The following is a 24811-nucleotide window of genomic DNA, read 5'->3' as shown; positions in this document are numbered from 1 at the left end:
CCACCGCGGCCGGCCAAGATGTTATTCCTGGCGGCAATCTCTTGGCGTTGTGTTCCAGGCTGCTGCCATTCCAGGTGACTTTCAGTTTCCTGTTTACCCATTCCGAGCGAAGGTGAAAAGCGCTAATTTGTGTCTTCTTGGGGTTTGGTTTGACGGAATGCTCTTGGTAACATTCACACATGATGTTTAACAAGTTTTCCAGTTTTCATTCCTCTTCCTCAAAGCTTTTTCCTTGTTCGACGTTCAGCTCTCTGTTTACCTGTTGTGAGGGTGACAGGTAGCACAATCTGGTATTGGATGACCATTTGTGTATTTATTAAATAAAACGGAGGACGCGACATTGCTCTGGGCGAGACGTTTGTTTTATCGACGCCTTTGTTTTGTCGAAGCCAACGACTTTTTCTACCCACCAGTGTTACAAAAAACAGTGTTTTGCAACAGAGATCAATAATTTTTGTGACCTAATGGTTCTTAAATGCAGAGTTTATTCATGAGTATTCTATGACTGAGTGATTGACGGTGTCGTATGCACAATTTAAGTTTACCTGAGCTACACCTGTGAGTAGTTTGTTTTCAAATCCTTTCTCTAAGAGTTCTGTAAGGGAGAGGATTTGATTGGTGCCTAGTTTCCCAATATGAATCCAGCCTGCTGTGTCATAAGCGTTTGGTCTGCGATTTTTGCTTATTAAACATAAACCAGAAATGACATGCATCATTACCAATGAAATAATTCCAAACTCCCAATGAGAACTACGAAATACACATACCCATCAAGCACCTCTTTCTCCCTAATTATATTTAAACAATCAGTTAGTTTTATCATTTAGCTCAACGAATAATCCGGCTTGGTATAATATAAAAGCATTTTTGAGTGGCTACAGACACCCCCAGATGCTTCTTGGCTGCCGGTCCATTGTCGCAGTGCCGTAACCGTTCTTGCTGCTAGGGCCTGCTACTTCGTTCCCTATTGATTCAGAGAACAGCGTGGCAGGGTACTATTCTTATTACGACAGTTTTCAAAACTAGAAGAAGAGGTTAATTCGCCACTTGTAACTTAACCCTGCAACTTAGCAACAATTTTCATGTACATAATTAAGGCGAGACGGAAAATGATTTCTACAGTGTAGATGCACACCAAGCCCGACCTATTACGAGACTGGCGAAATTCCGCGAGTAAGGAGGGTAAGAGGCAAGGAGTTCTACATTAGCAGTGAATGGATAAGTTGAGAATTTGTGTCTGGCGGGAAGTTTGCTAGAGTGTCCCGTGCAGTTGCAATGACCTCTGTGTTTGGATGGCTTAGCGGTGAGAAAATTTGTCTCGTAAGCAGCAGACCCGGGCTCGAATCACGGTCCAGCACAAATTTTCAACCGGCGCTATTGATTTCAATCAATGCCCGCTCGTAGCCAGTGTCTTAATTCGTTCGTGTCTTCATTTTCTTTAGGTTTCTCTTGGCTCGTTACGTAGCGGAGAAACTTAAACAGGCGTCTGAACGGCCTGTGTAGGAGTACCGGACCAACTAGATCCAGTCCGATAACAAAAAATGTTATAGTGTCACTCAGTTCACGGCTGTAGCAAGCTATAGTTTTCGTGTTACTGCTTTGCAGACGAGAAATTATTTCATGAAGGAGTACCGGACCAACTAGACCGTTACAAGGTCTTAAGCTGATACAGTCCGATAACAAAAAATGTTATAGTGTCACTCAGTTCACGACTGTAGCAAGCTATAGATTTCGTGTTACTGCTTTGAAGACGAGAAATTATTTCATGAAGGAGTACCGGATCAACTAGATCGTTACAAGGTCTTAAGCTGATACTGTCCGATAACAAAAAATGTTATAGTGTCACTCAGTTCACGACTGTAGCAAGCTATATTTTTCGTGTTACTGCTGTGCAGACGAGAAGTTATTTCATGATGTGTAACAATAATGGTTCACGTTGGCAGAACGGATTGGTAAATACGTTAGGAGAGATATCCTCCGTTACGTTAATCTCCATGCCGTTACCTTGTACCGTCCTTGTTGTGTGACGCGATGTTCCAAGTGGAATTCAAACCTAGGATCATCTCTGGCCATTCGTGATGTACAATTATAGAAGCCTATTTTCATGCCAGATGACGCAGACCTAGCCCAGTGGTCACGAGAATTATAAACGTCAGTGACATTAATGATCAAGTCCTCATTAAAATGTTGGGAAATTTATGTTATTCTATAACTGTCATAGAACACTATGTAGACATCCTATTGAACACAGCTGTACTTAAAAATTGTTCTTTATTATTTCTATGTTTAGGTCCAGGTGCTACGAGTGGCATGGAAGATATCAATTTTCTGAGTTACATATTTCATTTTATTTGAGATTAGCTAGTAGAAATAACATTTAATAGAGTCCCTAACAAGAACGCAAGAAAACGTCAGAAGGTGTGGGCAAAACTTTCACAGATGCGGAATGAAAAAGTTTTGTCACCTTACTGCAATTAAAACAGGGAGATTCATGTAGTGTTCTTTGTCTTATTTATTGTCTATGCTTTTAATGTTAATCTAATTTGTGTTCTTGCTGTTTATCCTTATAAATTTGCTCAAATTGAACAAGTATATTTTAACGTATGTTACCTTATCTGTAAATGTGTTTTTTCGTTGTACTTTCATGTAATATTAATGTGCAAATTAGCCGGTTAGATAAAAATCAACGTCTATCCTATTAAATGAACAAAAAGACAGCTGAGAAAGTGGAAAGGTAGTCAGAGACTTGGAAGTACACTGACGCAAAAAGAAACCCCAACACCAAAAAAGTAATTAATGTGTAGTAATGAAATTTAGCGAATACATTTGTCTAGGTACACATTTAACTGATTAACATTGCAACATCACACGTTAATGTAAGCACTAGATAAGCCATTGCAAATGTGAAATGCTGGTACACCAATAACCAGTGTTAAGTGACGTACTGCTGAGTGCAAGCAAGCAGACGTGCATGTGCTGTGTTGTACTAGTGCCGGATGTCAGTTTGTGGGATGGAGTCCCATGCATGTTGTATTTGGTCATTCAGTACAGGGACGGTTAACGCTGTTTGTGAATGACGCTGCAATTATCGTCCGATAATGTCCCCTATGTGCACGACTGGGGGCAGATCTGGTGATAGAGCAGGCCAAGGCCACATGGTGACCCTCTCGAGAGCGTGTTGGGTTACAACAGCGGTGTGCGGGCGAGCGTTATCCTGTTGGAAAACATCCCCTGGAATGCTGCTCATGAATAGCAGCACGACAAGTCGAATTACCAGACTGAGTACAATTCTGCAGTCAGGGAGCGTGGGATAACCACGAGAGTGTTCCTGCTGTCAAACGAAATAGCGTCCCAGACCCAAGTTCGAGGTGCAGGTCGGTGTGTCTAGCACGCAGACAGGTTGGTTGCTGGCCTTAACTGGCCTCTTTCTAACCAACATACGGCCATCACTGGCACTGAGGAAGAACCAGCTTTCATCAGGAAACACAGCAGACCCCCACGCTGCCCTCTAGCGAGCTAGACACCACTGACGTCGCAAATGGCGGTTGTGTGGAGTCCGTGGAATGCACGCTACAGGCCGTCTGGCTCGGAGCCGCCCTTGAAGTAACCGATTTGTAACAGTTCGTTATGTCACTGTGTTGCCAGCTGCTACCCAGATTGCTGCTGCAGATACTGTACGATGCGCCGGAGCCATATACCAAACATGATGGTGTTCTTGCGACTGCACATTGTCGTGACCATCGCCGCCAGCTATCATGTACAGTGGCTACATTCCTGCCAAGTCTTTCTGGATTATCGAATAAGGAACCTCAGTTCTCGTACCCCTGCTACACGACCTCGTTCAGGATCAGTGAGGTTCTGATAATGGCGTCGTTGCCACCTTAAAGGCATTCTTGACTGATATCAACTCACCACGTCCAATGTCGAAGGTAACTAACGGTCACGACCGCTACAGCATGTATTTAAAGCAAACCTGGTTTGCATCTTTACAGTGGCGCTAATACACTGGGTGATGAAAAAGTCAGTATAAATTTGAAAACTGAATAAATCACGGAATAATGTAGATAGAGAGGCACAAATTGACACACATGCTTGGAATGGCACGGGGTTTTATTAGAACCAAAAAAACACAAAAGTTCAAAAAATGTCCGACAGATGGCGCTTCATCTGATCAGAATAGCAATAATTAGCATAACAAAGTAAGACAAAGCAAAGATGATGTTCTTTACAGGAAATGCTCAATATGTCCACCATCATTCCTCAGCAATAGCTGTAGTCGAGGAACAATGTTGTGAACAGCACTGTAAAGCATGTCCGGGGTTATGGTGAGGCATTGGCGTCGGATGTTGTCTTTCAGCATCCCTAGAGATGTCGGTCGATCACGATGCACTTGCGACTTCAGGTAACCCCAAAGTCAATAATCGCACGGACTGAGGTCTGGGGACATGGGAGGCCAAGCATGACGAAAGTGGTGACTGAGTACACGATCATCATCAAACGACGCGCGCAAGAGATCTTTCACGCGTCTAGCAATATGGGGTGGAGCGCCATCCTGCATAAACATCGTACGTTCCAGCAGGTGTTTATCAGCCAGGCTGGGGATGATGCGATTCTGTAACATATCGGCGTACCTCTCAACCGTCACGGTAGCAGTTACAAAACCAGAATTACGCATTCCTGGAAGAAAAAAGGCCCGATAACGGTAGATATGGTAAATCCAACCCATACCGTGACTTTCTCGTCGTGCAATGCAGTTTCCACGACAGTTATAAGATTTTCGGTAGCCCAAATTCTGCAGTTGTGGGCATTGACAGACCCTCAGAGCGTGAAATGAGCTTCGTCGGTCCACAACACGTTACTCAACCAATCGTCATCTTCCGCCATCTTTTGAAACGCCCACTCCGCATATGCCCTCCGCTTCACTAAATCGCCAGGTAACAGTTCATGATGCCGATGGATTTTGTACGGATAGCATTGGAGGGTACGCCTAAGTGCCCACCAAACAGTAGTGTATGGAATGCCGGTGCGACGTGCGACTGCACGAGCGCTGACTTCTCCGTGCATAGACGAACCCGCTACAGTCTCCATTTCTTCCTGAACTGTCTCAGCAGCATTACGCCTTGTGCTCGGTCGCCCACTACAGGGTCTATCGTCTAAACAACCCGTGGCTTCGAACTTCGAAATCATTCTCTCCACAGCTGCGTTTGTCAACGGACCTTTACCCGTTCGAATCCCCTTCCTATGGCGATAGGATCGTAACGCTGAACTAGCTCATTCCCCATTCTGATAATACAGATTCACTAAAAGCGCCTTTTCAGGTAACGTCAACATGCTGCGACTGCTGGCGCATCTGATTCTCTCTCTCATTACAGCTCCTTTTATACACGATTGCCATGCGCATTCTCTGACGCTTTGCTGTCCATCACCATCTGTCGGACATTTTGTGAACTTTGTTTTTTTGTGGTTCTAATAAAACGCCATGTCATTCCAATCATGTGTGCCAATTTTTACTTGTCTATCTACATTATTCCGTGGTTTATTAAGTTTACAAATTTATACTGACTTTTTGATTACCCGGTAAATAGGGGACACGCTTATGCGACTGGATGCTAAATATTTATAGACATCATCTTTCAGATGTAGATATATGCCTACCAACTTTTATGTCGCACAACTCCTTTTTGGTGCTGCGTTTCTTTTCCGCCGGTGTACTTTTATGAAGATACGGGTTGTGTGTTGAGGACAGAAACAGTATTTTGGGATAAGATCGAGCAGAAGGTGACAGAGGTACTGTGATGAAAAAGAAGTGAAAGTGAAGCAGTTTCGGAGGAGTTAACACTTAACGAAAAGTGTTGCTGGAGACTGAATACTGGCGTCTTGGTAAATATGTTGAAACTTGTAATCGAAAGTTAAGCGCTCAGAAATGGTGAAGGTGAGGAAGAGAAGAAAGGAAACGGATCTAAGGAGGAAGAAGCTTCCGCCTCCAGCAACTGTCGTCCATGTCATGTGTCATGTAGGAGAGTTCCAGATTTATATCTTTGAAACCAACACATTCAAAACAGTAACAAGAAAACATGTGTACGACGTAATATGTAAATACCTTCAATATGTCAGTGTAATTTAGTGAATTAACGAAATACTGGAAACAATTCTTTAGTAGTGGGAACTTAAACAATTAAAGTTAGACTAATTTTCAATGCTTGTGTCATGGAAAGAAAATTCGAGCCATCTGTAAACAATATAACTCTTCTTGTGCACACTGCAAAGGCGATTTATCTTGCAGTTATAATACAAACAGCTTTTCGTATATACTGTAGGTTTCACTTGTCCAGTAATTAACACATACAACATGATGTACTTGAGCGTTAGTATTGTAAATTATCCTTCTGCATTTGCATTAGCGTTGCGTTGTGTAAGTAGGTGTATGCGAGTACGGACGCATGTTGTCAATGGAGAGACATGAGACCGTGCAGTAATGGGAAAAGTTTTGTCTATCGGGGCTTTTGAGTAATAACCAAATTTAAGTGAGCGTCAGACGCAGAAGGAAAGAGCGCTTAGTATCTGTTTCAGTAAGACATTGCTAAGATAGTATAGAGTAACAGCTGTTTGTAGTGTCTGATAAGACGGTAGTGTGAGAAAAGTTCAGTCGGATTAGAGCAAGGTTAGCACATTTTTTGGACCAGCACGCACAACTCATTAAAACTTGTCAGCCCAAAGCTTGAACTAAAGTGACTCATGCTCTCTCTGCATTCTTCAAATCAAATTTATGTGGACATACTTCAGTGCGTTTTCCATCCTGGTATGGTGAAAAATCCACACAGAAGTTGCAACTTTTTCGTCCTACACATACAAATTTACATTTGTGAAAAAAGGTGCGTAAATTCTTCATTATTTCACGCGTAATCGCCATAAATGTTCATACATATAGCCCACTGCGAGGCAAGGCGGTCAGCGACTCCATGGATAAAAGTTTGCGGTTGCATACCGAGACACATGTTGCCAACATTATTTCGAGTAATCTGCAGACGTTTCGCTGGAATACCCTTACACATCAACCATACAGTCCCTACTCTTCCTATGCGATTTCCATACCTTTTATCGCTGAAGAAAGACATTCGTCGCCATCGGTTTACTTCGGGCGAACAGGCGCGTGCCTGGGTACAGCCATGGTTCAGTATTACAACAAACCAAGATTGTCTAGTAACTTTTCAGCTATGGTTGTACTTGTTTTCGGATACGAAATATCTGATTCATGGTTACTGAAATTTACACAATGGTTTAGTTTTCTGCCGAATCTCTGTCTTGTTCAAAGTCAGTCGAGTTTCTATGAATTATTTTACACGCTACCGGATTATGCTACGAAAATTAGTCTTCACATCAATGTCACAACAAAATATAGAATACAACCTTGTTTTTATGTCTGACTTATAAAATCAATGTAAGGTCTTCCACAAAAAAATACTGCTTACATTTCATTAATTTAGTAACTTATAAAATATACACCTGTGTCATAGCATTTACATGAAAAATGTCTAATTTATATTGACGTGACACAAATACATTTTGTTCCTATAAAAATATTTTCATTTGCAAAAGTTTTTCATTTTCGAAAAATATAGGCTTATTTGCAGTTGTATTAAATCTTAAAGCGGAGATGTGTGTACAATCAATCTGACTCATCGAATGTTCTAGATGCGTCTAGAACAATATTTAATTAATATATAATTGAACCTGGCGTCACTTGTAGTTCTGCTGTTTACCTGTTCACTTCACGACATTCTTTGGTATGAAGCTGGCAGATTAGTGAAAAATTGCATATTAATTTCTTGTGTGAGTATTGTGACATACTGCCTGTGAAAATACTTGTGACCTTTGGTGTCTTAAACTGCGTGAAGTGAACATAAAAAGTGGTTATCACAAATCATCCTTCAGCCACATCTAAATTAACGCTTTTACCGCATTCATTTTCAACAAGGTTAATGGAAGCTGCGCCTGGACGCTGACACCAACTGCAAGTTAAGTAAAACACGTTTGGATATAATGTGCTGCCCTTAATTCTACTCTAAAAATGTTGATTCAATAATCAACAATGATGTCTGAGGGTTGACTACTGGCAACCGCAAACATTTTTCCGTGAAGACATCAGCAGTCTTGCCCTATAGTGGTATAAATGTAATATTAGCTATGGCGATTACTTTTGAAATAAACAGTTCAACTACTTTTTCTCATCCGTCCCGTTTTCATGTAATTGCTTCTTATATTTCTGGTCAGACAACAGTTTGTCAGACGTCTGACTTTTTCCCAGTCTCCATGTCCACGTCTCTTTGTCCACCGTAAACCGACAACTTTGTGGTCAGGAATGAGTAATAGTCCTCAACATGCAAATTAACTTCAACGGTATACAATTCCTTTGGCTCTTTCTCTTCCGGAAAGCATCAGCTTTCACGTTCTTTGCCAATGTCCAGCTCTTAGCAAACAGATTTTTAGTGACGAATAGGATCACGCACCGGCAATTTTTAGGGAATTCCTTGCAGTTCGAGGTGTTTGCTGCCGCCGGTAAACCAGCGTTACCTTACGCCTCCCGAACACTGCCACAAGCTTCTCAGTATGGTCTGTGAAACTCTTGAACTGAATCACCGCCTTCTGTACTCCGTGACATAAACAAGGGTCGAAGTAATTCGCTCTTTGATATCTGCGCCTGAGGTGCTTGTAGTTCGCACACTCTCCACATGATCTGTAAACCGTCCTTCCGTGAAGGCTTCCTGGATTGATCCTAGGGCAGTATACGTCCGGAAACCATTTTCTACAAGATTCACATGTCATTCGTCCACAAGTTGCTGTTAAATAAATTTAATTGTCTTCGTATTAGACAAAGGAACAGATGAAACAAGTTTTACAGCTTTCCACCACTCGCCGTTTGCATAAGCGCCCGTCCAAACGTAAAACCATTTATCCCGAAAGGTTACGTATAATACACTACCGGCCATTAAAATTGCTACACCACGATGATGACGTGCTATAGACGCTAAATTTAACCGACAGGAAGAAGATACTGTGATATGCAAATGATTAGCTTTTCAGAGCATTCACACAAGGTTGGCGTCGGTGGCGACACCTACTACGTGCTGACATGAAAAAAGTTTCCACCGATGTCTCATACACAAACAGCAGTTGACGTGCGTTGCCTGGTGAAACGTTGTTGTGATGCCTCGTGTAAGGAGGAGAAATGCGTACCATCACGTTTCCGACATTGATAAAGGTCGGATTGTAGCCCATCGCGATTAAGGTTTATAGTATCGCGACATTGCTGCTCGCGTTGGTCGGGATCCAATGACTGTTAGCAGAATATAGAATCGGTGAGTTCAGGAGGGTAATACGGAACGCTGTGCTGGATCCCAACGGCCTCGTATCACTAGCAGTCGAGATGACAGGCATCTTATCCGCATGGCAGCCACGTCTCGATCCCTGAGTCAACAGATGGGGACGTTTGCAAGACAACAACCATGTGCACGAACAGTTCGACGACGTTTGCAGCAGCATGGACTATCAGCTCGGAGACCACGGCTACGGTTACCGTTGACGCTGCATCACAGACAGGAGCGCCTGCGATGGTGTACTCAACGATGAACCTGGGCGCACGAATGGCAAAACGTCATTTTTTCGGATGAACCCATGTTCTGTTTACACTATATGATGGCCGCATCCGTGTTTGGCGACATCGCCGTGAACGCACATTGAAAGCGTGTATTCGCCATCGCCATACTGGCGTATCACCCGGTGTGATGGTATGGGGTGCCATTGGTTACACGTCTCGGTCACCTCTTGTTCGCATTGACGGCACTTTGAACAGTGGACCTTACATTTGAGATGTGTTACGACCCGTGGCTCTATCCTTCATTCGGATACAGAAAATGTTCGACTGCTACCCTGGCCAGCACATTCTCCAGATCCCTCACCAATTGAAAACGTCTGCTCAATGGTGTCCGAGCAACTGGCTCGTCACAATACGCCAGTCACTACTCTTGATGAACTGTGGTATCGTGTTGAAACTGCATGGGCAGCTGTACCTGTGCATGCCATCCAAGCTCTGTTTTGAAACTTCCTGGCAGATTAAAACTGTGTGCCCGACCGAGACTCGAACTCGGGACCTTTGCCTTTCGCGGGCAAGTGCTCTACCAACTGAGCTACCGAAGCACGACTCATGCCCGGTACCCACAGCTTTACTTCTGCCAGTATCTCGTCTCCTACCTTCCAAACTTTACAGAAGTTCTGCAAGATTCGCAGGAGAACTTCTGCAAAGTTTGGAAGGTAGGAGACGAGATACTGGCAGAAGTAAAGCTGTGGGTACCGGCCGTGAGTCGTGCTTCGGTAGTTCAGTTGGTAGAGCACTTGCCCGCGAAAGGCAAAGGTCCCGAGTTCGAGTCTCGGCCGGGCACACAGTTTTAATCTGCCAGGAAGTTTCATATCAGCGCACACTCCGCTGCAGAGTGAAAATCTCATTCTGAAGCTCTGTTTTACTCAATGCCCAGGCGTATCAAGGCCGTTATTACGGCCAGAGGTGGTTGTTCTGGGTACTGATTTCTTAGGATCTATGCACCAAAATTCTCAGGATCTATGAACCCAAATTGCGTGAAAATGTAATCAAATGTCAGTTCTAGTATAATATATTGGTCCAATGAATACCCGTTTATCATCTGCATTTCTTCTTGGTGTAGCAATTTTAATGGACAGTAGTGTAACTCCATGACTCTGTTTTAGGGTCGGATTCCCAAAAAGTACTATGCAGAGGATTTCTATGAATAATAAAAGAAATAAATCGGACTAGTCTCATAATTAAGTTTTCGTATGAATCACTCAGAAATAGCCACCAAGCTTCCCGGAAAGTCAGTGGCGTCTGACTAACCTTGATGTCACTGAGTTCCACCCTAACTGACATTATTATTATTGATTAAGAAAAACTACCGTGGATGTATTAGTACACATTTGTTGTCTCACAGTCGAGTACGTTGTTTTAGAACAGTATACTGTAGCTTTTAGCCTGATTTGTTGTTTTCTTTAACTTCAGGCAACCTGATTATGTTATAAGAGAACGAAAACGGTTGTGACACAAGAAATGTTTCTTAATGTAGATGTGGTGCTTTACATTATACATTAATTATTAACTACTTGTTAAATTTTATTAATATCCTGAATTAACATCTCCTTAATGTTTCAGCTATTAGTCTTAGAGAACAAATAAATCGTATATAGTTTTAAGTATACAGGGTGTTACAAAAAGGTACGGCCAAACTTTCAGGAAACATTCCTTACACACAGGGAAAGAAAATATGTTATGTGGACATGTGTCCGGAAACGCTTACTTTCCATGTTAGAGCTCATTTTATTACTTCTCTTCAAATCACATTAATCATGGAATGGAAACACACAGCAACAGAACGTACCAGCGTGACTTCAAACACTTTGTTACCGGAAATGTTCAAAATATCGTCCGTTAGCGAGGATACATGCAGCCACCCTCCGTCGCATGGAATCCCTGATACGCTGATGCAGCCCTGGAGAATGGCGTATTGTATCACAGCCGTCCACAATACGAGCACGAAGAGTCTCTACATTTGGTACCGGGGTTGCGTAGACAAGAGCTTTAAAATGCCCCCATAAATGAAAGTCGAGAGGGTTGAGGTCAGGAGAGCGTGGAGGCCATGGAATTGGTCCGCCTCTACCAATCCATCGGTCACCGGATCTGTTGTTGAGAAGCGTAGGAACACTTCGACTGAAATGTGCAGGAGCTCCATCGTGCATGAACCACATGTTGTGTCGTACTTGTAAAGGTGCATGTTCTAGAAATCATGGTGATGAATCGAGGACATACTGACGAAACTAAAATGATCTCTAACATGGAAATTAAGCGTTTCCGGACACATGTCGACATAACATCTTTTCTTTATTTGTGTGTGAGGAATGTTTCCTGAAAGTGTGGCCGTACCTTTTTGTAACACCCTGTATATACATGAAATACTGAGCAGCTTCATCTGTTTAGCGTGATGTTGGCACAATACTCCACGGAAAAAAAGTTATAAGATACAGGGGAACTTACTTCGCAACATTCGCAAATATAATAATCCCGACAGCAAAATAGGCGTTGTTTTCTACGTACTAGCATAAAACTCAAAGAAAAAAACAACAGCCGCGCGGGATTAGCCGAGTGGTCTCGGGCGCTGCAGTCACGGACTCTGCGGTTGGTCCCGGAGGAGGTTCAAGTCCTCCCTCGGACATGGATGTGTGTGTTTGTCCTTAAGATAATTTAGGTTCAGTAGTGTGTAAGCTTAGGGACTGGTGACCTTAGCAGTTAAGTCCCATAAGATTTAAAAAAAAAACAACAACAACAACAGTGATACATATTGTACTTGATGCATTGATTCGGCAGTAACAGCTCGAAATTTCCACCTTCAGCATTGAAACAGGAGTCAGAGAACTATCAGACTTCGTCACTTATTTGGCTCAAAATGACAACAGCGTATTTCTTCACTAATTTCAAAGACACCAAACATATCATGGAGTTTGGTTATCTTTTTGACTCTCTAACACGTCCAATCCACCAGCCAAATTAAAGTGGTCTGAAGCTGATATAGCAATTTCAGTAGTCTACGTGTGAATATATGTATGCTACTGTCTTCCAAAGAGTGGGGCTTCCGACGAACTGCCGACATTCTTGCCCATACTAGCTGCCCGCATACATTGTTGTGACGTACTAATCCTGCAGCCAAATACACAACCATCCTGTGTTTCCGTACCTGCAGCTACACCGAGATAATTTAATATCGGTAATCGTAACAACATGTCAAACTAGTTACACTTCAATAGCATATTACTCGTTCTGCTAGACCATGTATATCGATCGTAATCAGATTTCGTTCATATGCACGAATTAAACTCATTTGTTTGAAAGGAATATTTAGTCGCCGTTAAATTGATTAAGCTTCAGGTCGCTGTCAGCGTTCACAAAGACTTCATTAAATGTACAGTTATTTAGAGTTCGAATGCGGGATACACTCGTAATTACAGAATTTAAAATTAATAAAACTAGTACGCGTCGGATGGTCTGACGACTGTAATAAAAACTATCTATGTCGCAATATATCGAAGACAATACTGGACCTGTCACAAGTGACGATTTAGTGTGAGCCTTAGCCAACTTTTTGTTAACATTATCTTCGGAAGTTTTTCATGTTTGGAGCTGCACCTTACATTCGTTACCGGTAAACGTGAAACATTTTCACACCTCTAAAACCACGTGAGCAAGATGTATGAGACAGGCGAAATACCCTCAGATTTCAAGAAGAATATAATAATTCCAATCCCAAAGAAAGCAGGTGTTGACAGATGTGAAAATTACCGAACTATCAGTTTAATAAGTCACAGCTGCAAAATACTAACACGAATTCTTTACAGACGAATGGAAAAACTGGTAGAAGCCGACCTCGGGGAAGATCAGTTCGGATTCCGTAGAAATATTGGAACACGTGAGGCATTACTGACCTTACGACTTATCTTAGAAGAAAGATTAAGGAAAGGCAAACCTACGTTTCTAGCATTTGTAGACTTAGAGAAAGCCTTTGACAATGTTAACTGGAATACTCTCTTTCAAATTCTGAAGGTGGCAGGGGTAAAATATAGGGAGCGAAAGGCTATTTACAATTTGTACAGAAACCAGATGGCAGTTATAAGAGTCGAGGGGCATGAAAGGGAAGCAGTGGTTGGGAAGGGAGAAAGACAGGGTTGTAGCCTATCCCCGATGTTATTCAATCTGTATATTGAGCAAGCAGTAAAGGAAACAAAAGAAAAATTCGGAGTAGGTATTAAAATTCATGCAGAAGAAATAAAAACTTTGAGATTCGCCGATGACATTGTAATTCTGTCAGAGACAGCAAAGGACTTGGAAGAGCAGTTGAACGGAATGGACAGTGTCTTTAAAGGAGGATATAAGATGAACATCAACTAAAGCAAAACGAGGATAATGGAATGTAGTCAAATTAAATCGGATGATGCTGAGGGAATTAGATTAGGAAATGAGACACTTAAAGTAGTTTTGCTATTTAGGGAGTAAAATAACTGATGATGGTCGAAGTAGAGAGGATATAAAATGTTGACTGGGAATGGCAAGGAAAGCGTTTCTGAAGAAGAGAAATTTGTTAACATCGAGTATAGATTTAAGTGTCAGGAAGTCGTTTCTGAAAGTATTTGTATGGAGTGGAGCCATGTATGGAAGTGAAACATGGACGATAAATAGTTTGGACAAGAAGAGAACAGAAGCTTTCGAAATGTGGTGCTACAGAAGAATGCTGAAGATTAGATGGGTAGATCACATAACTAATGAGGATTTATTGAATAGAATTGGGGAGGAGTTTGTGGCACAACTTGACAAAAAGAAGGGACCGGTTGGTAGGACATGTTTTGAGGCATCAAGGGATCACAAATTTAGCATTGGAGGGCAGCGTGGAAGGTAAAAATCGTAGAGGGAGACCAAGAGATGAATACACTGAGCAGATTCAGAAAGATGTAGGTTGCAGTAAGTACTGGGAGATGAAGAGGCTTGCACCGGATAGAGTAACATGGGGAGCTGCATCAAACCAGTCTCAGGACCGAAGACCACAACAACAACAAAAACCACGTGTAGATCCCGAAGCAACTGATTTAGTGAGCGGCTTGTTGCACTCAAATAGTCATGGCCACGGTAATGACTTCTTAGCATGAGACACTGTAGACATCCCGATTATTGACCGCTCAACCGTCGTTCAATGTTTTTGTCGTTGACACGAACGGGCTGGCGCTTTGTTTAAGACAATGGACTTGTGTTCAGAAGGACGCGATTCAAAAGCCGGCCCGGCCACATCAGTGGGACTGTGTTGAGAATTTGGTTAACAGTGACTCTTGATATTTTAGCCAAACGGCTGCTGAAGTTCAACAGTCCCTCGGCTACGATTCCAGTGCGAAGCCTGAAATGTTGCCTCACTACTGTCGCAACAATGGCAAGTACGAAAACTACTGCAACGTAATGGCTAGCGCCATTATTATACCCTCTAATTTGCCTTATAGGTTGCTATAGAAGACGAATTTTTATGTAACTGCACCTATTTTGATACCTAAAGTAATTTGTTTTAGTTTCCATTGTCATTTTACGACCCTGGAAACAGTAGTTCCTCTGCACGTTATGAAATTGTTTCTCTCGACATTTATACAAGTACCGCGCTCAAATTACTAAGTTGACCAACGTTTAACCTACATAAAATAAAAATATAAAAGAGAATCATTTAGCTTTATTTAATATTAATGTCGATAACGGAAACGCCGAGAAAAACAAAGGTTTTTTCTTTTTAAATGCACCAAGTAATTAATAATTATCATGTTTTCTATACCAAGAAGCCATAGACTCGCTAAGAAACCTGGCAGCTGCTTTTGAGCGGGAGTAGCGACCGGACATTCAACCCTACAATTCTTAAAATTCCCACTTCTCACTGTGACGAGCGCTTATAATCGGCGGGCCACTATGTGGTATGTCTGTAACCGAGTGAGAGTGTAAATGTTCGCCTTTACCGTTCTGCAACAAGAAGATGAGAATGTTATCAGAAGCCATACAGAAAGAAGGAAGAAATGTACCGTTGACGACAGGGTCATTAGTGTCTGACCAGACGAAAATACTTTCGTCTAGCGCAACAGTAGGTTCTGGAAGAAGGCTCCTCACACTAGAACACATGAAATACACTGAAGAGCCAAAGAAGCTGGTACACCTGCCTAATATCGTGTAGGGCCCCAGCGAGCACGCAGAAGTGCCGCAACACGACTTGGCATGGACTCGATTAATTTCTGAACTAGTGCTGGAGGGAACTGACACCACGAATCCTGCAGGACTGTACATACATCCGTAAGACTACGAGGGGTGGAGATCTCTTCTGAACAGCATGTTCAAAGGCATCCCATTTATGCTCAATAACATTCATATCTGGGGAGTTGGGTGGCCAGCGGAAATGCTTAAACTGTCACGAGTGTCCCTGGAGCCACTCTGTAGCAATTCTGGACGTTTGGGGTGTCGCATTGCCCTTTTGGAACTGCCCAGGTCCGACGGAATGCCGAATGGACATGAATGGATGCAGGTGATCAGACAAGATGCTTACATACGTGTCACTTGGCGGAGACTATCTAGACGTATCGGGTGTCCCATATCACTCCCACTGAAGCCCCACACCATAACAGAGTCTCCACCAGCTTGAAGAATCCCCTGCAGGGTCTATGGAGTCATGAGGTTGTCTTCATACTCATACACGTCCATCCGCTCGATACAATTTGAAACGAGACTCTTCCGACCAGGCAACATGTTTCAAGTTATCAATAGCCCAATGTTGGTGTTGACAGGCCCTGGCAAGACATAAAGCTTTGTGCCGTGCAGTCATCAAGGGTACACGGATGGGCCTTCGGCTCGGAAAGCCCATATTGATGATGTTTCGTTGAATGGTCAGTACGTTGACAATTGTTAATGGCCTCGCACTGAAATCTGCAGCAATTTGCGGAAGGGTTGCACTTCTGTCACGTTGAACGATACTCTTCAGTCATCATTGGTCCAGTTTTTGCAGGATCTTTTTCCAGCAGCAGCGATGTTGGAGATTTGATGTTTTACTGGATTCCTGATATTCAGGGTATACTAGTGGAATGGTCGTACGTGAAAATCCTCACTTCATCGCTACCTCGGAGATTTTGTGTCCCATCGCTCGTGCGCCGACTATAACACCACGTTCAAACTCACTTAAATCTTGATAAACTGTCATTGTAGCAGCAGTAACCGGTCTAACAACTGTGTCAGACACTTGTTCTCTTATATAGGCGTTGCCGACCGCTGCGTTGTATCCTGCCCGTTTACATATCTCTATATTTGACTACGCATGCCTACAGCAGTTTATTTGGCGCTTCAATGTATTAACTCAGTTTATGACATAACTTAAATATGACACAGACCTTTGTAACAGGATTGCTTGGTAAGTTATAATTATTGGCTATTAAAACATTGCTTGATAGATAGATTAACAAACTGTTCTCTTGCAGTACAATGTTCCACGTTTAAATGATGAAGTCTATCAGAAACTTTTACTATCTTTTCGGTCTTATACTATGATGTTCACTCGCTCAGATGAGGTCTGCAACTGTGCGAGATCTTACATCCTTGTCACTGTTTTGATATCAACCTGAGGGCACTGCAGAGCTGATATTGGAGGCGTGGTCTTCATTAGCGTCTCCTGTACGTCGTTGTGGATAGTAGCGAGGTAACACTAATGTCTCTGGTATCGATACGCCTTTCCGACTTTGGCATGGCACCGCGATCTCTTGACGATATCACAATTACACAAGACCCACCAGCTCGGATAGTATGGGGAAGGACATCAGTGGTGTCTTCGTCAAAGGAAATATTCCCTCTGTTACAGAGGCGACGCAAATATAGTTTTGCGGACTGGTATTTGAACCTGTCTTCTACTGAATGTCCACCCCTTTAGCTGAAAGTCAGCGCGCCTTACTGCCATGCAGCAGTCTCCGGATTGATTTACACTGGGTCGGGAATATTTTTCTATTGGGGACTGAGTGTTGTGTTGTCCTCATCATCTTTCCTCATTATCGAGAAGCAAGTAGCCAGTTTGGCGTCAACTGAAAAGACTTGCAACTCGGCGGCCGAACTTCTCCAAGTGGGAACTTCCGGCCATCAGTAACATACGATCATTTCGTTTCCTACCGAATGCGAGTCCAGTGCCTTACCATTGTAACGAGTCGATCGGTTCAAGCATATTACACCCTGTGTGGTACAATTTATATGCTCCCCTCAAAGCTAGATTGAACCTACGATAATCAGTTTTGAGCACTACGGCGTAATTAATAATAACAAACGGACTACTAGGAGATACAAAAATAGGAGGAGATCCAGTAGCAGAAGAGGGGGTAGAACCAGTTGGAATGTTCGTCACTGAGAGGAAAGTCCAACCAGAGTACTGATTAGCCGAACAACTGAAACATTAAAGAACTTTCAAGTGTTAATCTCAAGTAAGACCTGAATACTCGCTTAATCAGTACACGTTTCTCTATTGAAAGACTGGGGTGAAGAGACATCACATTACACAGCATTTCATTTTCTTAAAACGACAGCTGTATTCAAAATGATTCGTCCAAGTTACAGGCAAGAATGGAGAATTATTTTAAAATCGCTGTTGCATGGGAGCATGGTGGCTTGGAAGAGATTAGACTGTGTTTTAGTTTAATGACGAAGGAAACGAGCTAAGACATAGTGATATTAGAAGAAAGATCTGAATCTATACCCTTGAAATGTTAGTTCAAAATATCGGAAGAAATTCGAATGAAAATGCAACATCCCTGATAAATGAAAAACTGGGTATCAAAATTAGTAGCTACGAAGAAAGAGAACGAATACGTCTAGGGAGATGAAGAGAATTATGGGTACCGTAACAGGGAAACATCTGTTACCTAAAGTGAAGATATCCCAAATTGTTATACTAGTTACGGTTACACTACTGTTTATAAGAAATCTGCGTCCATTAGTCGTACAATTACATCCATGGAATTAATCATTGATCACACAGAAGAAACTTATTCGGCTGAACAACACTGTGGATGCAGTCCACCCCGGTGACTCTTGTCCTCTTCTTGCGAAGTCGTAGGAAGTTCCGCTGTCTTAATCGACATGGTCCAGGAGTCAAACTATATACGTGATTTTGCTACACAACATACTTACACCGTAACCGGTAACCGACATATTTAACTAGTAAAATCCAGATCGATCTCCTATTCTCGTAATTGTACGAAAATATTTCAATAAAGATCGTCATTCTCTCTTTGATTCACAACAGACGCTTATTTAGCCACAAATCCTATACCAGTTATTTTAATCGTAATGTTTTCCAATTGGGTTAGGAAACATGCTAGAATACACTACTGAACCTGAAGTTATACTCTTTGAACAATCTCCTACTGTCCTACTAACATGCTCGTTACGTTTTTTTTATTTTTATTTATTTATTCATTTCTTTTTTATTTTAAAGAGGTGGAGCCCCTCCATGCCCACAGCGGCAAGATGGCCAACACAAAAGGTCTACTGCCATCTCTGCATAAGGGTTAGTTTTCACTAAGGTGAAGTCTCGCAGGATATGGGTACTGCGATGTTTGCGTACGTCTGGTTAAGGTTAACCATTAATAAGCGCTCATCTGGATGTAGATTGGGTCGAAAGTTGAACGAAGGGTAGTGGTTTGAAGGGCAGAGGGGAAAAGTGCCAAGGCAAGAACCAAGAGAAAAAACACCTCTGCGATAGCTGGGTCGGGTAGTAATGCAACAGGTCATGCAGGAGTAGGCTTTGTTAATAGTGGGTATCATGCAGATCGATACCTTTGACGGTGTGCGTTGATGTTACTTGGCAGCTGCCGCTGGGTGCCGGTGTTCGCTTCTCGGTAAGCGTCAGCATACCTGTAACTGGTAGGTTCATCATCGTTTTGTGTATCGTCGTCCTCGGAACCTGAGGAAAGGCAAAGTCTCAAACATCTCATATTGTTCAGTGGCAGAGTTGTGTGTGGCTGGGGATTTAATGGCTAGAACCAAAATATTTTCATACAGGGATAACAACTCGCGAGTTTTGAGCTAATGGAACGTTATTGTCTGGGAAATAAAAATATTTAGTTTTGTATTACCACTGGACTCTGAGAACTTAGAGTTATTATACTGAGACTTACTTTCCCAGAGGGGCAGAGGAAGTTGTAACTTGTCAGATGGGAGATTAACTGCGGTCTCTAAGTAGTGTACAACGGCAGTTCCACCGGTCTGGTCTGAAACGTTTATGAACGCTGTCAGACAGCAGCAGGTCTCCTCTCACAGTTAATTAAAAGTCAAACGCGAACTTAAGATTACATAGTAATTAAAACACCACCAGCGATCTTCTCTTTCGCTTTTCTCATATCTGAAGAATTAACTGAGAAATAATGTCAAAGTTAATGCTTCTCACAACGGCTAAATAAAACCAGCCCTGAAAATATTTATAATATGGAACTGGTGCTTGTTAATGAATAGGAAAACTGCGCACCACAGAAAATTCTGGAAATTTTATTCTGAAGTGGCAATCGATTGCTGTCCTATTTCTGCATATACGAATGTAAGACATGATCTGCCCTAAGTATCCCGAGGTTATAATTAAAGTTCAGCTAGTCGCTAAGGTCCAGCGAGGACTGCAATTACCGTATGACAGCGCAACTTGGTAGATATGATAGCGCGTTAATGCGGAACCAATTTACCATGAAAATACGTTGGTTCTAGTTGTGATCAGCAGTTGCAAATCTGACGCTATAAACTGTTTGTATGACTATGACATCCACGCTTGCATTTGACAAGTCACTAACGCGAGTGAACAGTATAGTTATCGAGAAGAGAGACTGTGCGCCGTTAGTGAAACAGTTTTGTGTGAACGGCAGCAATTACAGTACTGCATTAAGGGAGTATTGGCGACAGAAAGGTGTCAGGAGAGGCCCGATGTCAATAAATGGTTTGGAGGAGCTGATAATGGTATTTCGAAACACTAGTAAGCTTGGTGTGGTGCCTGGAAGAGGAAGGCGTCTTATCCCAGTGGAAGTTATTGACAAGGTTGCTGTTGCTGTGACTGACCATGGAGCACGTGCCCTGGATATTGGTAGTGCTCGAGCAGTGTCACGAGAATTGTCTATTCGATGGTAAACGGCATAGAAAGTCTTGTAGACTATTCTGCGAGGGTCATTCCGGAAGTAAAAAACTCCTATTTTTTTGTGTCAACTTTGAATGTCCGCGCCAGACGTCGTTGGTGCAGTGCTAATGCTTGAACCTTCCTCTTCCATTCGCAGTTGGTTCCGTCGTTCTGCGGTAGTTGGCGCCAGCAGAGGAGTTTCCAAAATGGACCTGATATGGGCGCGCGTGTAAACCAGCGATGGGTGATTGAATTCCTCATTGCCGACTGAAATCCATCGACGCTTCCTAAAGGTGTATGAACACGATACAATAGGTGTGAGCAATACTCGTACGAGGAGATGGGTATGGTATTTTGAAGGTGGTGAAAATGGTGTGCGTCATGAGCCACGGCCCGGTCGACACTGCTCAGTGGTTCCCCGCAATGAAGAGCGTCTTGATCAACTCATCCACGTTGATCGGCGGATAACGACGAGAGAATTGTGTGCAAAGCTGAATGTCGGCTGTAATGTCTTGGAAACAACATTCGAACATCTTGGTAATCGCAAAGTCTGTACGACATGGGTCCCGCGGATGTTTACAGAAGAACAAAAAACTCATCGAATGAGAATCTGTAGGGACCTGCTGGGCCAATATGAAGCTGAAGGTGAAAATTTTCTGAATAGCATCCTCACCGAAGATGAGACGTGGTGTCACCGCTACGAGCCGGAATCCAAAAGACAGTCGATGGAATGGCCACATGCGAATTCTCTGTAAAAGAAGAAATTCAAGACACAGCCGTCTAAAGCCAAAGTGATGTGCACGGTTCTCTGGGATAGCGAAGGTGTGGTTCTTTTGGATGTCCTGGAGTCTGGAGAAACTGTCAATTCAACACGCTACGAGACGACACTGACTAAGCTGAAAACCCGAATTTCCGGAGTAAGAGCAGAGAAGAAGACCAACATCTTGGTTATCTGCGATTTACCTATGCGGTACTTTAAGTGCTGCAAGTTCGGCCATATGTCTTCCCACTGTACTTGCAGCGTCACATGTCGAGATTGTGGACGCCCATCACATCCCAATACTCCATGTGTCCCGCCTCCCATATGTGTCCACTGCGGAGAGCATCATTCCGCTTGCACGCCAGACTGCAACATGATAACGCAAAGCCCCACACCAGTTTTGCGACCAAGCAACTCATTGCAAAATTCGGTGCGACTGTCTTACCACATCCACCGTACAGTCCCGATTTAGCGCCTTCAGACTTCATCTCTTCGGGCCTCTGAAAGATGGACTACTTAGCGAAAATTTTCAATACTCGGATGCTCTTCTGAAAGCTGTAAGGAAGTGGTTGGCCTCAGCTGGTTCCGATTTTCACAAGCGCGGCATGCAGGCTCTGGTTCATCGTTGGCAAAAGTGCATAATAAATGCTGGTGGCTATGTGGAAAAATGACAGTCCTTAGATGAAATCTTGCTCTGTCTAGCTGTGCTGACGTGATTTATGTATCTCCTGTAGTTTCCATGATTAAAAATAGGAGGCGTTACTTTCGGAACGACCATCGTAAAACGGTACACGAACAAGATCCATACGGTGCAGAAACTGAAGCCGCATGATTCGCAGCAACGTTCTAAAATTGCTCTTCGGCTCCTGGCACGGATAAAAATTAATGGTATGCAGCCGGGCAATACTCTGTGGAAGTATCGAGGCACACTTCACACTCCAGGCGCACTGACTACACAGAACTGCCAAATTTGGTGTACTGTTAAACTGAATACTGTGAACGAAGAACCATCGCACTCGCTGCATATGACTGCGGTGTGGATTCGAAAGAGCCATTAATCTCAGCCCGTTCTTCTTTAAAGAGTATACATCCAGATGCGTGTCAGGTACACCGTGACTTCTGCGCATTAACGAGACCTCCTTGTACGGCATGCGATGCCTGCATTGGAAGAGCCAACTGTGTGGAAACCATCGCCTTCATGCAAGATGGGGAAATACTTGACGTCGCTCGCCCAGTGAAAGATCTGTTTCACGATATCTTCAACGAACGTGTTATCACCAGATCACCTGACATGTGCCTTTTGGTTGGGGAGATATCTGGAAAGACAGGTTTATCAGGGACACTTTAGGTCTCTACCGGGTCTAAAGGCCATTACACAGGAGGCGTTACTCAGATTCCACTAGAACTGCTGCAAAGATGTTTTCATCAAGTCTTTTGCGGATGCAGCATCTATCGACGTCTCCGGTGCTCATATTCAACAAATTGTGTAAACGGCAGTTAGTAGTAAAAGCAGCATAATATCTTTCTCATTTGTTTGACTTTTTATGCAGACGTTCAGTTCCTAATCCGTTACATATGGAAACATTTCTATACGCCTTTCTTGCATTTACAGCGCCAGATTTCCACCTGGTGGACATAATTGGCAGTAAATTTTTTTTAGAGTAAATCGGTTCCCCATTAACGCATTAGCATATATACCAAGTTGCATAGCCATACTATAATTACAGCGCACTTTTGACCTCTGTGAATAGCTGCACTTTAATTACAACTACTCGGTATTTCGCGCGTCATCACCTTTGAGTGAGTGAGACGAACAGACGGGTTTATTGACCAACTGAACACAAAACAAAATGGCGCTCATAGTAAAACTGCGTGTGTCCGCTGTTGAGCGTTAAGGGAAGCAAAATTCGTGGAAAATGTGTGCGGGACTGTTTGCACAAGAGTGGAAGTGTTTTGGACGAAGATCCATTACAATTCTTAGTGCATACCTTAGTGGCAAAATGGCATGAATCGGGCTCTGTAGCGAATAAGAAACATAACTATCCGAAAGGAAGCTTAACACTAGGAAAACTAAGAAATCTGAAACAATGTCCAACGAAATGCCTTAAAGCGTCCAGACAAACTTTCGGGTGTTGATATCTGCTGGTGGTTTGTAACTGAAGTGGAAACCTGACTTCTGGGTCCGCAGATTTCCATTTTTTCAGGTGAGGCCCGGTTCACCTTGTCAGAGTATGTGAACCCACAGAACATGCGGAATTGTGCATCAGAATATCCCCATAAGTACTCTGAAGTGCCGATGCATACTCTCATGATCGATGTTTGGTACTGTGTTTGCTGTCCACTTGGCAACAATTTCCTCTCACCGAAGTGTTGATGGGTACCAAGTATTTACAGAAACTGTTTAATCCATATGTGGATCAGCTCACAGCAGGTGAACGACATATACGATATGTGATGAGAAAGTGACGATAATATGTGTTTTTTTGTAAATACTCTTTATTTGAACCAGGATTTTGATTGTAAGACATTTCCAGGGGCAGATGTGGACTCTGACCACAATCTATTGGTTTTGAACTGTAGATTTAAACTGAAGAAACTGCAAAAAGGTGGGAATTTAAGGAGCTGGGACCTGGATAAACTTACTAAACCAGAGGTTCTACAGTGTTTCAGGGAGAGCATAAGGGAACAATTGACAGGAATGGTGGAAAGAAATACAGTAGAAGAAGAATGGGTAGCTCTGAGGGATGAAGTAGTGAAGGCAGCAGAGGATCAAGTAGGTAAAAATACGAGGGCTAGTAGAAATCCTTGGGTAACAGAAGAAATATTGAATTTAATTGATGAAAGGAGAAAATATAAAAATGCAGTAAATGAAGCAGGCAAAAAGGAATACAAACGTCTCAAAAATGATATCGACAGGAAGTGCAAAATGGCTAAGCAGGGACAAATGTAAGGATGTAGAGGCTTATCTCACTAGGGGTAAGATAGATACTGCCTACAGGAAAATTAAAGAGACCTTTAGAGATAAGAGAACCACTTGTATGAATATCAAGAGCTCAGATGGAAACCCAGTTCTAAGAAAAGAAGGGAAAGCAGAAAGGTGGAAGGAGTATATAGAGGCTCTATACAAGGGCGATGTACTTGAGGACAATATTATGGAAATGGAAGAGGATGTAGATGAAGATGAAATGGGAGATACGATACTGCGTGAAGAGTTTGACAGAGCACTGAAAGACCTGAGTCGAAACAAGGCCCAGAGAGTAGACAACATTCCATTGGAACTACTGACGGCCTTGGGAGAGCCAGT

General features: G+C 42.8%; 1 pseudogene; it reads right to left on the bottom strand.

The window, feature by feature from the left end:
• Nucleotides 1–18027: 18027 nt before the first annotated feature.
• Nucleotides 18028–24811, bottom strand: part of LOC126416902 (PHAF1 protein CG7083-like) — a 73449-nt pseudogene continuing 66665 nt past the window's right edge.

This window comes from Schistocerca serialis, chromosome 8 (assembly GCF_023864345.2).
Source record: "Schistocerca serialis cubense isolate TAMUIC-IGC-003099 chromosome 8, iqSchSeri2.2, whole genome shotgun sequence".
NCBI lineage: Eukaryota > Metazoa > Arthropoda > Insecta > Orthoptera > Acrididae > Schistocerca > Schistocerca serialis.
Note: the sequence above shows the minus strand (reverse complement) of the source record. Positions and strands in the feature narration are given on the sequence as shown.